At 41.5% G+C, this 7,500-nt stretch overlaps 2 protein-coding genes across 2 annotated transcripts in view; one reads left to right on the top strand and one right to left on the bottom strand.

Annotated features, from left to right (window-relative positions):
- LOC138028472 (uncharacterized) overlaps positions 1-4,810 on the bottom strand; it is an 11,566-nt gene extending 6,756 nt beyond the window's left edge. Inside the window, exon 1 of the mRNA XM_068876023.1 lies at positions 4,454-4,810. The gene's annotated coding sequence lies outside the window, so the exon portion shown is untranslated. The remainder of the gene's footprint in view (positions 1-4,453) is intronic.
- The window catches only part of LOC138028480 (cullin-3-B-like), a 15,408-nt gene continuing 12,490 nt past the window's right edge, over positions 4,583-7,500 (top strand). Inside the window, exons 1-3 of the mRNA XM_068876033.1 lie at positions 4,583-4,704; positions 5,131-5,502; positions 5,890-5,995. The gene's annotated coding sequence lies outside the window, so the exon portion shown is untranslated. The remainder of the gene's footprint in view (positions 4,705-5,130; positions 5,503-5,889; positions 5,996-7,500) is intronic.

The following is a 7,500-nucleotide window of genomic DNA, read 5'->3' as shown; positions in this document are numbered from 1 at the left end:
AGAATCAATGACTTGTAAATTGTGACAAGGGTAGTCTGGGGACATATCTGTCTTAGCCTCCTCAGGGCAGCAAGTACTTTAGCAACTTTGCCGATAACTTCGAAGACGTGAGCCTCCCACGAGAGTGTTTCGTCAACCTGAACGCCGAGGCATTTGTAACTTTTGACTCTTTCAATTGAATGCCCGTCAAGGCATATGTGTGGTTCACTAGGGAGCAAAGAGATTTTCTGCCTCGTGTCTGTAAACAGACATTTAGTCTTGAGGACATTAATACTTAGACGGTTAGAATCGAGCCAATAGAGAGATTAAGCATGACGTTTACGGCCAACGGGAAACGGGAAACGGCAGGCTCCTGCTTGTCATAAAAGCGTGAAAATTATCTCATTTTAACTTGTCTCGTTCCTTTGAGATGTTGCTTGATCTATGGAGCTAACAGGACAGAATGAGCTAATATCAAGCAGGGTTCTTCCATCTTTGGCAAAACCCAAATTTCACTCCGACGTTTGCCGTTTGGCGTAAACGTCATGCTTAATCTCTCTATTGTTTCAGATTGCCTAAATCGTGAGTCAGGGATGAAAATAACTCTTCAGGGTCTTTGGAGGCAAACGTGAGATTTGTGCCATCGGCGTACATTCTCACATCTGATAGAAGGTTACAGTTAGGGAGATCATTAATGTACAGTAGGAATAGTAGGGGGCCGAGGATTGAACCTTGAGGCACCCCACAACTTATGAAGCTAGTTTCAGAATTTACGTTGTTTGTAACTGTAACCTGAGTTCTATTAGACTTGCCACAAGTCGACCTCACGATAATCCCAGGAGAAAATGTTTTAGCGAGCGAATCGTGATTTTTCGTACGCGAAGTAAATGAGCGAGCGACGAAGTCGCGAAAGGTGTGGTAAACTTTGATTGACAACTCTATCCCCTGGGGTCCACGAGGGCTACTCTGATTGGCCTAGCTCAGCGACCCGTTTTTGGGTCGCTAAAATTGGCGCCAATCAAGTATGAAAAGTCCTTCGTTCCGCGCGTATCCAGACGAAGGACTTTTCGAAAGTCTAGAGTTCTATCAGAGAGGTAGTCTCGGAAAAGATTAAGGCTCGCACCTTTAAACCCATACAGCTCCAATTTTGACAGAAGGATCTCATGGTCAATGGTATCAAATGCCTTTTTTAAGTCAATAAACAGAATGGCATTTGTCAAACCATCGTCGCTGTTAAGATACCAATTGACTGTGATATCAATAAGAGCTGTAAGAGTAGAGTGCATAGGTCTAAAGCCAGACTGATATTTCGAAAGTAGCTTATTGTCATTTAAATATGTATATACCTGATTAAAGATGGCTTTTTTCAAAGAGTTTGGCAATAGACCAATTTCGATATATTAAAATTCAGTCCGAAACAAAAAGCATCATCTCGAGGCTCAGGGGAATAAATATAAGGATTTGTATGAGTTTATTCCCCAGAGCCTCGAGACGATGCCTTTTGTTTCGGACTGAATTTTAATATATCGAAATTGGTCTATTACAGGAAGTACAGAAATTGGCCTGTAATTGGCTGGGTCAACCTTCGAGTCAGCTTTGAAAATTGGAGTTACTCTAGCACTCTTCCAATCTTTGGAAATGATTCCAGTAGAAATAACTAAATTGAAAATGTGTATAAGGGAAGACGCAATGAATGTAAATGAGAGCTTTAGGCAAGCTGGAATACCATCAAGGCCATCAGTCTTGCCCACAGGAATATCGCTCACAAGTTTGCGCAGTCCGTCAATGGTAAGTAGTTCAGCTCGAAGGTGCTATCACAAGATTCTACAAAATCACGAAAGCTGACTCGAGGGGGATTGATGTTAGCCGCTACGTTAGGGCCAATATCGGTAAAAATGCCTGTTAAAAGCGTTGCTTAGCTCATGAGGGTCAGTTATCACCGTGTCACCAATAATCAATTTTGACGCCGGAGCAAAGTTATTCTTTCGCGATAATAATGTATTAATTCCATTCCAAGTCGCTTTAGCTTTCCCTGCGTTATCTTCGAAGTACGAATGATAGTAATTGTTCTTGGAGGCCTTAATAGAATGGTTTACACGATTCTTAAGTCGCCTGTACTCTGCCCATTTCAACGGATCACTGGTGATGATTGCGATTCGCTTTATTCTGTCTCTTTTCCACATCAATCGTTTGATTTCAGGGGGGAGCCTTAGAGTTTATAACTCCCCTTTTCTTGACAGGTGGATTTTTGAATTTGAATACACAAGAACTCAAGATGACATGGACTATAACAGTTGTTCTCTTGGTCGAGTGCTGTTTACAGACGGACCCGTGCGACACTGAGGTGAACAAAGAGTTGTATCAATCTTAACAAAACATTTGTTTTGCGAATAGGTAAAGAGACCCCCGTCTCAACATCACAGTGGAAGCTGTTCCGAAGGTATGTTAATGTTGACAGGGCACATGACGTCATGTGCACGGAGTGCGTAAAGTAAATATTTGTGAATTTTTCGTGGGAAAATAAGAACGCTTGTAGATCGGGTCGAGATAGTTTTGCTTTCGCTTTGCGTGATGTTCACTTTATGTCCACGCTTCCAGTGGTTTTTGTGCGGTCTCGGGTCAACATAACGCTATGGTTGATAATTATGGCACGAAACATTTTTTCCACCATTCTCATGTCGGACTTCAATTCATGTCGTCAGTCTATCGCTATTTCGTTGCTCTATGTCGATCTGTGCCTTTTTCACAGTGTTTTGTATTCAGTCCGCGTTTTATACCTGGTCCGCAGTCCACGTTTTATATTGACCGCATGAAGAACAGACTGAAGCGACTACATCAAAAAGAAATCAAGCAATGTTCACTGAAGTACCTTCGATAGCAAATTCCGCGAATTCCGTCACCAGTAAATGCGGTGCACATTGAACGAAAACGCCGTAAATCTCCTTTGGAATTAACGAGGTGAGACTGGACATCGTGTACGATCCAACAAACTCCTCTGCACCCTGTGATTCGTGCGGCGGCCATATTGGCCATACACAATAGATTTCGTACCCCGAGCCTCGAGTTGAAATGTTTGGGAACGAGTTTCGGTGGGGCAAACAAAGGTTTTCAACCCCTCATTCAGCATGGCAACCGTGTGAAAAGGACCATTGGCCCTTGTCACACGGAGGCCATATTGTCCCGGGAGACCAAAAAAGCTTTGTTTTACCACGCCAAGCCTAGCAGTCGAAACCGTGGGGGTGTGACTTGGCGTGGTAATACAAAGGTTTTTTGGTCTCCTGGGACAACATGGCCGCCGTGTGACAAGGGTGAATAGTGTAATAGTGTTTTACACTTAAAAAAAAAATCCCAAAAACATCGAATGACAAATCGTCAATACACAGAGATTTGATTTTTAAAGTGCTGCTATGACCAAAAAATCGATTTTAGATTTCTTTGGATTTCAAAACTATGTTAACTAAACAGTAAGTGACCCAAGTTTTAAGCCTTGATTTCAAAAAGTCACCTATTTATTTTAACTGGAATTTTCCTATTTCATGGAGAGCCATTACTAACTTTGGAGTCTTGAGAGAGCTGGATCGAGGTTTAAGAATGCAATGCGTGTGTACGCGGCTGAATTAATATGCAGCACGAGAGTTTCGGGCTTTCAGACTTTGCATATTAAGCTGCGTTTGCACGCTGAATTTTAAACCAGTGAGTCAATGACGTCACTTTTCCCTAGATCCAACCCTCTGATGTCCAATCGGTCAGTTTGGAACGTGAGTAATGGCGGACCTTGAAGTGCAAACTTACGCTCAAAGTAAACAATCTTAAAATAAAAATCAAAGCTCAAAATTTTGCTAGTCAAGTGTGAAGCAATCACAATTTCACATCTGAAGAAAAAAAAGGAAGTGATTTATTGATCACAGTAGCATCTTTAGAGAATAAAAGTTAACAACAAAGAAATTGAATTGGCATAGAACGGAAGCTGATGCATGCTCCGTTAATATACATCATGATAACTCGGAAGCTGAGAGTGAAACATTTGATCGGCAAGTTTCTTTCCTTTCTTTGCTGGAAACTGAAAGCGAACCCCTTGACCGTAGAATGCATCGCTTGGTTACAATATGATAATAATTTGCGTCAATTTTTCTTACGCTTCTGAAATGTTGGTGCACAAGGCTACTCAGCACTAAACAAACAGTAGGTTTTGCTACCTCAACCCAATCATCACGTCATGTTTTCTTTAAAAACAATGCGTTGAGGAGCTAGCAGGTTTCCTGTCCAAAACCGCAATGTTATCGACGGACATAAACAAAACACTTCCGCCTTACAAATTTCTAACCATCTCCCCGTTTCATTCAAACGATATAAAATTGGTTGGCGACTATTTAGGTCATAGAAAAATTTGCTGCTATGAATTTATAGCATTAACATTTGCTTAGATGCCATTTTACTGCGATGCAATAGTTACCTTCGTAAAGGCATCACTTACCAGTTTTCTTCATCAAAGCTCTGTACATCATAGCGTTGTCAATCCCTGCGTTTTCTTCGTTGATAGACAATCGAGATTCGTTTGCATGGACAACGAAAATGGCATAATCCATCTGCGTATGTTCTTTGATGATGCTACCGCACACATCAGCCCTGTCTCGAAGGTGGAAGTAACGCTGAATTGGAGAGATGTCAAAACCAACTTGCGCTTCGATGCTTTTCAGCAACTTTTCCACTGACTCCAAACTGAAGGTATGATCGCAGTTGAAAAGATGAAAACTTTTGGATTTAATCTCTTCTCTTGATCCTGCTCCAGGGTCTTGTATATTAGTAGTGAAGATAGGTGGTTCGGCCATTCTTGTGATAATTTTTAGTTCTTGTCGGTATTTTCCCAGAAGAAGCGAATGACACGATTTCAAGGAAACTGCTTGTGTTGTCAAAACAAGAAATGCAAATCCATAGCTACTTCCGCCTTTCAAAAATATGGACCCTCACCCGGCTTGTGATCTCTAGCAAAAATTTTTTCCTACAAAATACTTCAATAACTCGTTTCAGAATAGTCAAAACTAGTAAGTTTCTAACTCTCAAATTAGAGTTTCAAGCGGAGGCTCAGTGAGTTCTTGGAAACACCCTTTGTGACGTCAAACACTGACTGAGTTTTCATAATTTTAGTTTCAGGAATATTGAATCCAAATAGCCAGCAAGCTCAAAGGAGATAACTGTACTCTCAAGGAAGCGGCCATGGATCAAGACGGTCAATTAGAACAATTGATCAAAAGGATAAGATTGGTACTTTTGAGAAATTTGGTGATGCATTGCCTGGTGAAATCGAAGGTCTAAGACTGAACGTCGCTCTCTTGGGCATGACTGGCTCAGGGAAATCAGCCTTGATCAACACTATCTTCAAATGCTTGGGTCTTGAAGCGCCTGCAATGACTCAGGCAACGTCTTGCTAAGGAACGCGAGTACTGGACTGTTTTCCTGTTCCTGGGAGCCATGTTGCGTTTTACGACACCGCAGGGTTTTTTCATCTTGGCAAGATAGAGGAAGGTCAGTGTTTCGTCAATCACTTCTATATGCAAAGGCAAGCTCCAGAAAAGGGGGAAAGCAAGGAGGAGAGGCATGAATGATACGGGAGACCGGGGAATAAAGGCCAGATAAGGGAGTCGTTAGAGGGAGGAAATAACCAGAGTATCAGCCTTTCCTAAAGGGTAGGGGGTCAGGGAAAGGAAGGAGGGAAGGAAGGATTATTTTTCTTTCCCTCCTCTTCCCTTCCTGATACTCTGACTTGGGGCGAAAGTAACCGAGGGAGAAATACATCGTGATGTGAGCGAAAGTTCCCAATCCCCGCTACTGGGGCAGGGAGTAATGGAGGGGAGGACGGGGGGGGGGGGGGTAGATATGATAACCTCAAATATGTTTTCATGTTTTTAATAGGTGAACTGTTTCGTATCATTTACGGACTCGAAAAACCCGAAGATGACTTGACACGAGACGCCGCTAGTGCATGGAAGGCGAATAAAGGCGGACCGTCTGCCCACAGGTACGAGAAGCCTCCAATTGCAGATCAGGTATATGTGGTCATTTCAGGGGTGATCAGCGCCACTGATGTCAGATTTGAACAGGGAAAATACCGAAAAAATGTTAACGTTGTTCAACACATCCTGAAGATGGAAAGTAGTCCTTACACTCCTTTTTTACCAAAACTGAGACCGGGTTTTAATCGATTGACTTAAAGCAAAGAAATTACGTTGGTATGAAAGATTTGCAAGCCAATTATATCTAATACTTGTGTCTTGCTGAAAATTAGCTTTAGTGTTTTGTTCGTTATTCCAAAATTTTGGCTTTCCCATTCCTCGAGAATTTGGAGTCCTCCATCAGAGAACAACATTATTATTCTAGCCAGTTTTTGTAGGCGAAAGGTTGTTAACCAACTTTAGAGCATCAGTACCTTCCATAAAACTAACAAATAGACTTTCAATTATTTCTCTGTTGGTGATTTCAATAAAACACGTGCCTCTTCTAACTATGGAATGATACTTAGGTCGAGAAATGCGCGTAATTAGATGCACATTCAATTCTGATTTCTAACACGAGATGTCCTGTTAAGTCTGAGTATTTTACTACTTCTTTCAGCAATGAAATAAGTGTTGGGGTTAAAGTTATGTGCACGGTAGGTAAGGGTAGACGCAGCTGTTAATCTTTCCTTGATGAGCAGAGTTCAGAGCTAGTTTCAATCGAGTGTCGTAAAACCAAAACCAAAGTAATTACTTTGGCCAATCAAAAAGGACGGAGACAATCCACTAAACCAATCAAAACTCGAAGTAATTACCCATAACCCTACACAAAGCGCGGGAAAATGTGCACGCGCAAGCCACAGTTGGTTTTGGTTTCACTTCTGATTGGTTGGTGAGAACTTTAAACCAATCATTGACTAAAGTAAATGAAAAACCAAACCAATTCGTTAATTGCTTTCGATACTCAATTGAAAACCGCTCTATAGGATACTTAATTTGTGATGTTAATTTTCTGTATTTCTAGACACAAGGGATGTTAAAGTTGGGGAGAGGAGCACGGCGGTAATCAAAATTGGTGTGCACGTAAGTTCGCGCATTTCTGGACATAGCTGATAACCTGGTAATAGGGGAAAGCAGCTATTAAAAAAATGCCCTCATAGTGGTCACTGAGATTTAACTCAAAGTTGCTTTTGCCTGGTTATCCTTCTGGTCCCCGTAGCACAAATATTAGAACCTACTACCTCAGCAAAAAAAACGAAAAATACAAGCGGTCAAGCTCATATTTGCCACTCTTTTATTTTTGTGTCCACAGTCATCACCATCATAACAGTCTTAACCCTTTCAGTCCTGAGAGTGAGCTGGTCTTTCAGATACCGGATCCATAAAACAAAAGAACAAAGAGAACTAACTGTAATTGGCCGAGACGAAAACTACCATAATACTCTTTGTTTGTCACCCCAAATTTTGCATAAGAAATGTTTCCAGTTTTTCGTGGAACTTACAATGGTCCCAAGAGATAACAAAAACAATG

Source organism: Montipora capricornis, chromosome 13 (assembly GCF_036669925.1).
Source record: "Montipora capricornis isolate CH-2021 chromosome 13, ASM3666992v2, whole genome shotgun sequence".
In the NCBI taxonomy this organism is placed as follows: Eukaryota; Metazoa; Cnidaria; class Anthozoa; order Scleractinia; family Acroporidae; genus Montipora; species Montipora capricornis.
The sequence above is the reverse complement of the archived record's forward strand: the minus strand, read 5'-3'. Positions and strand labels throughout refer to the sequence as shown.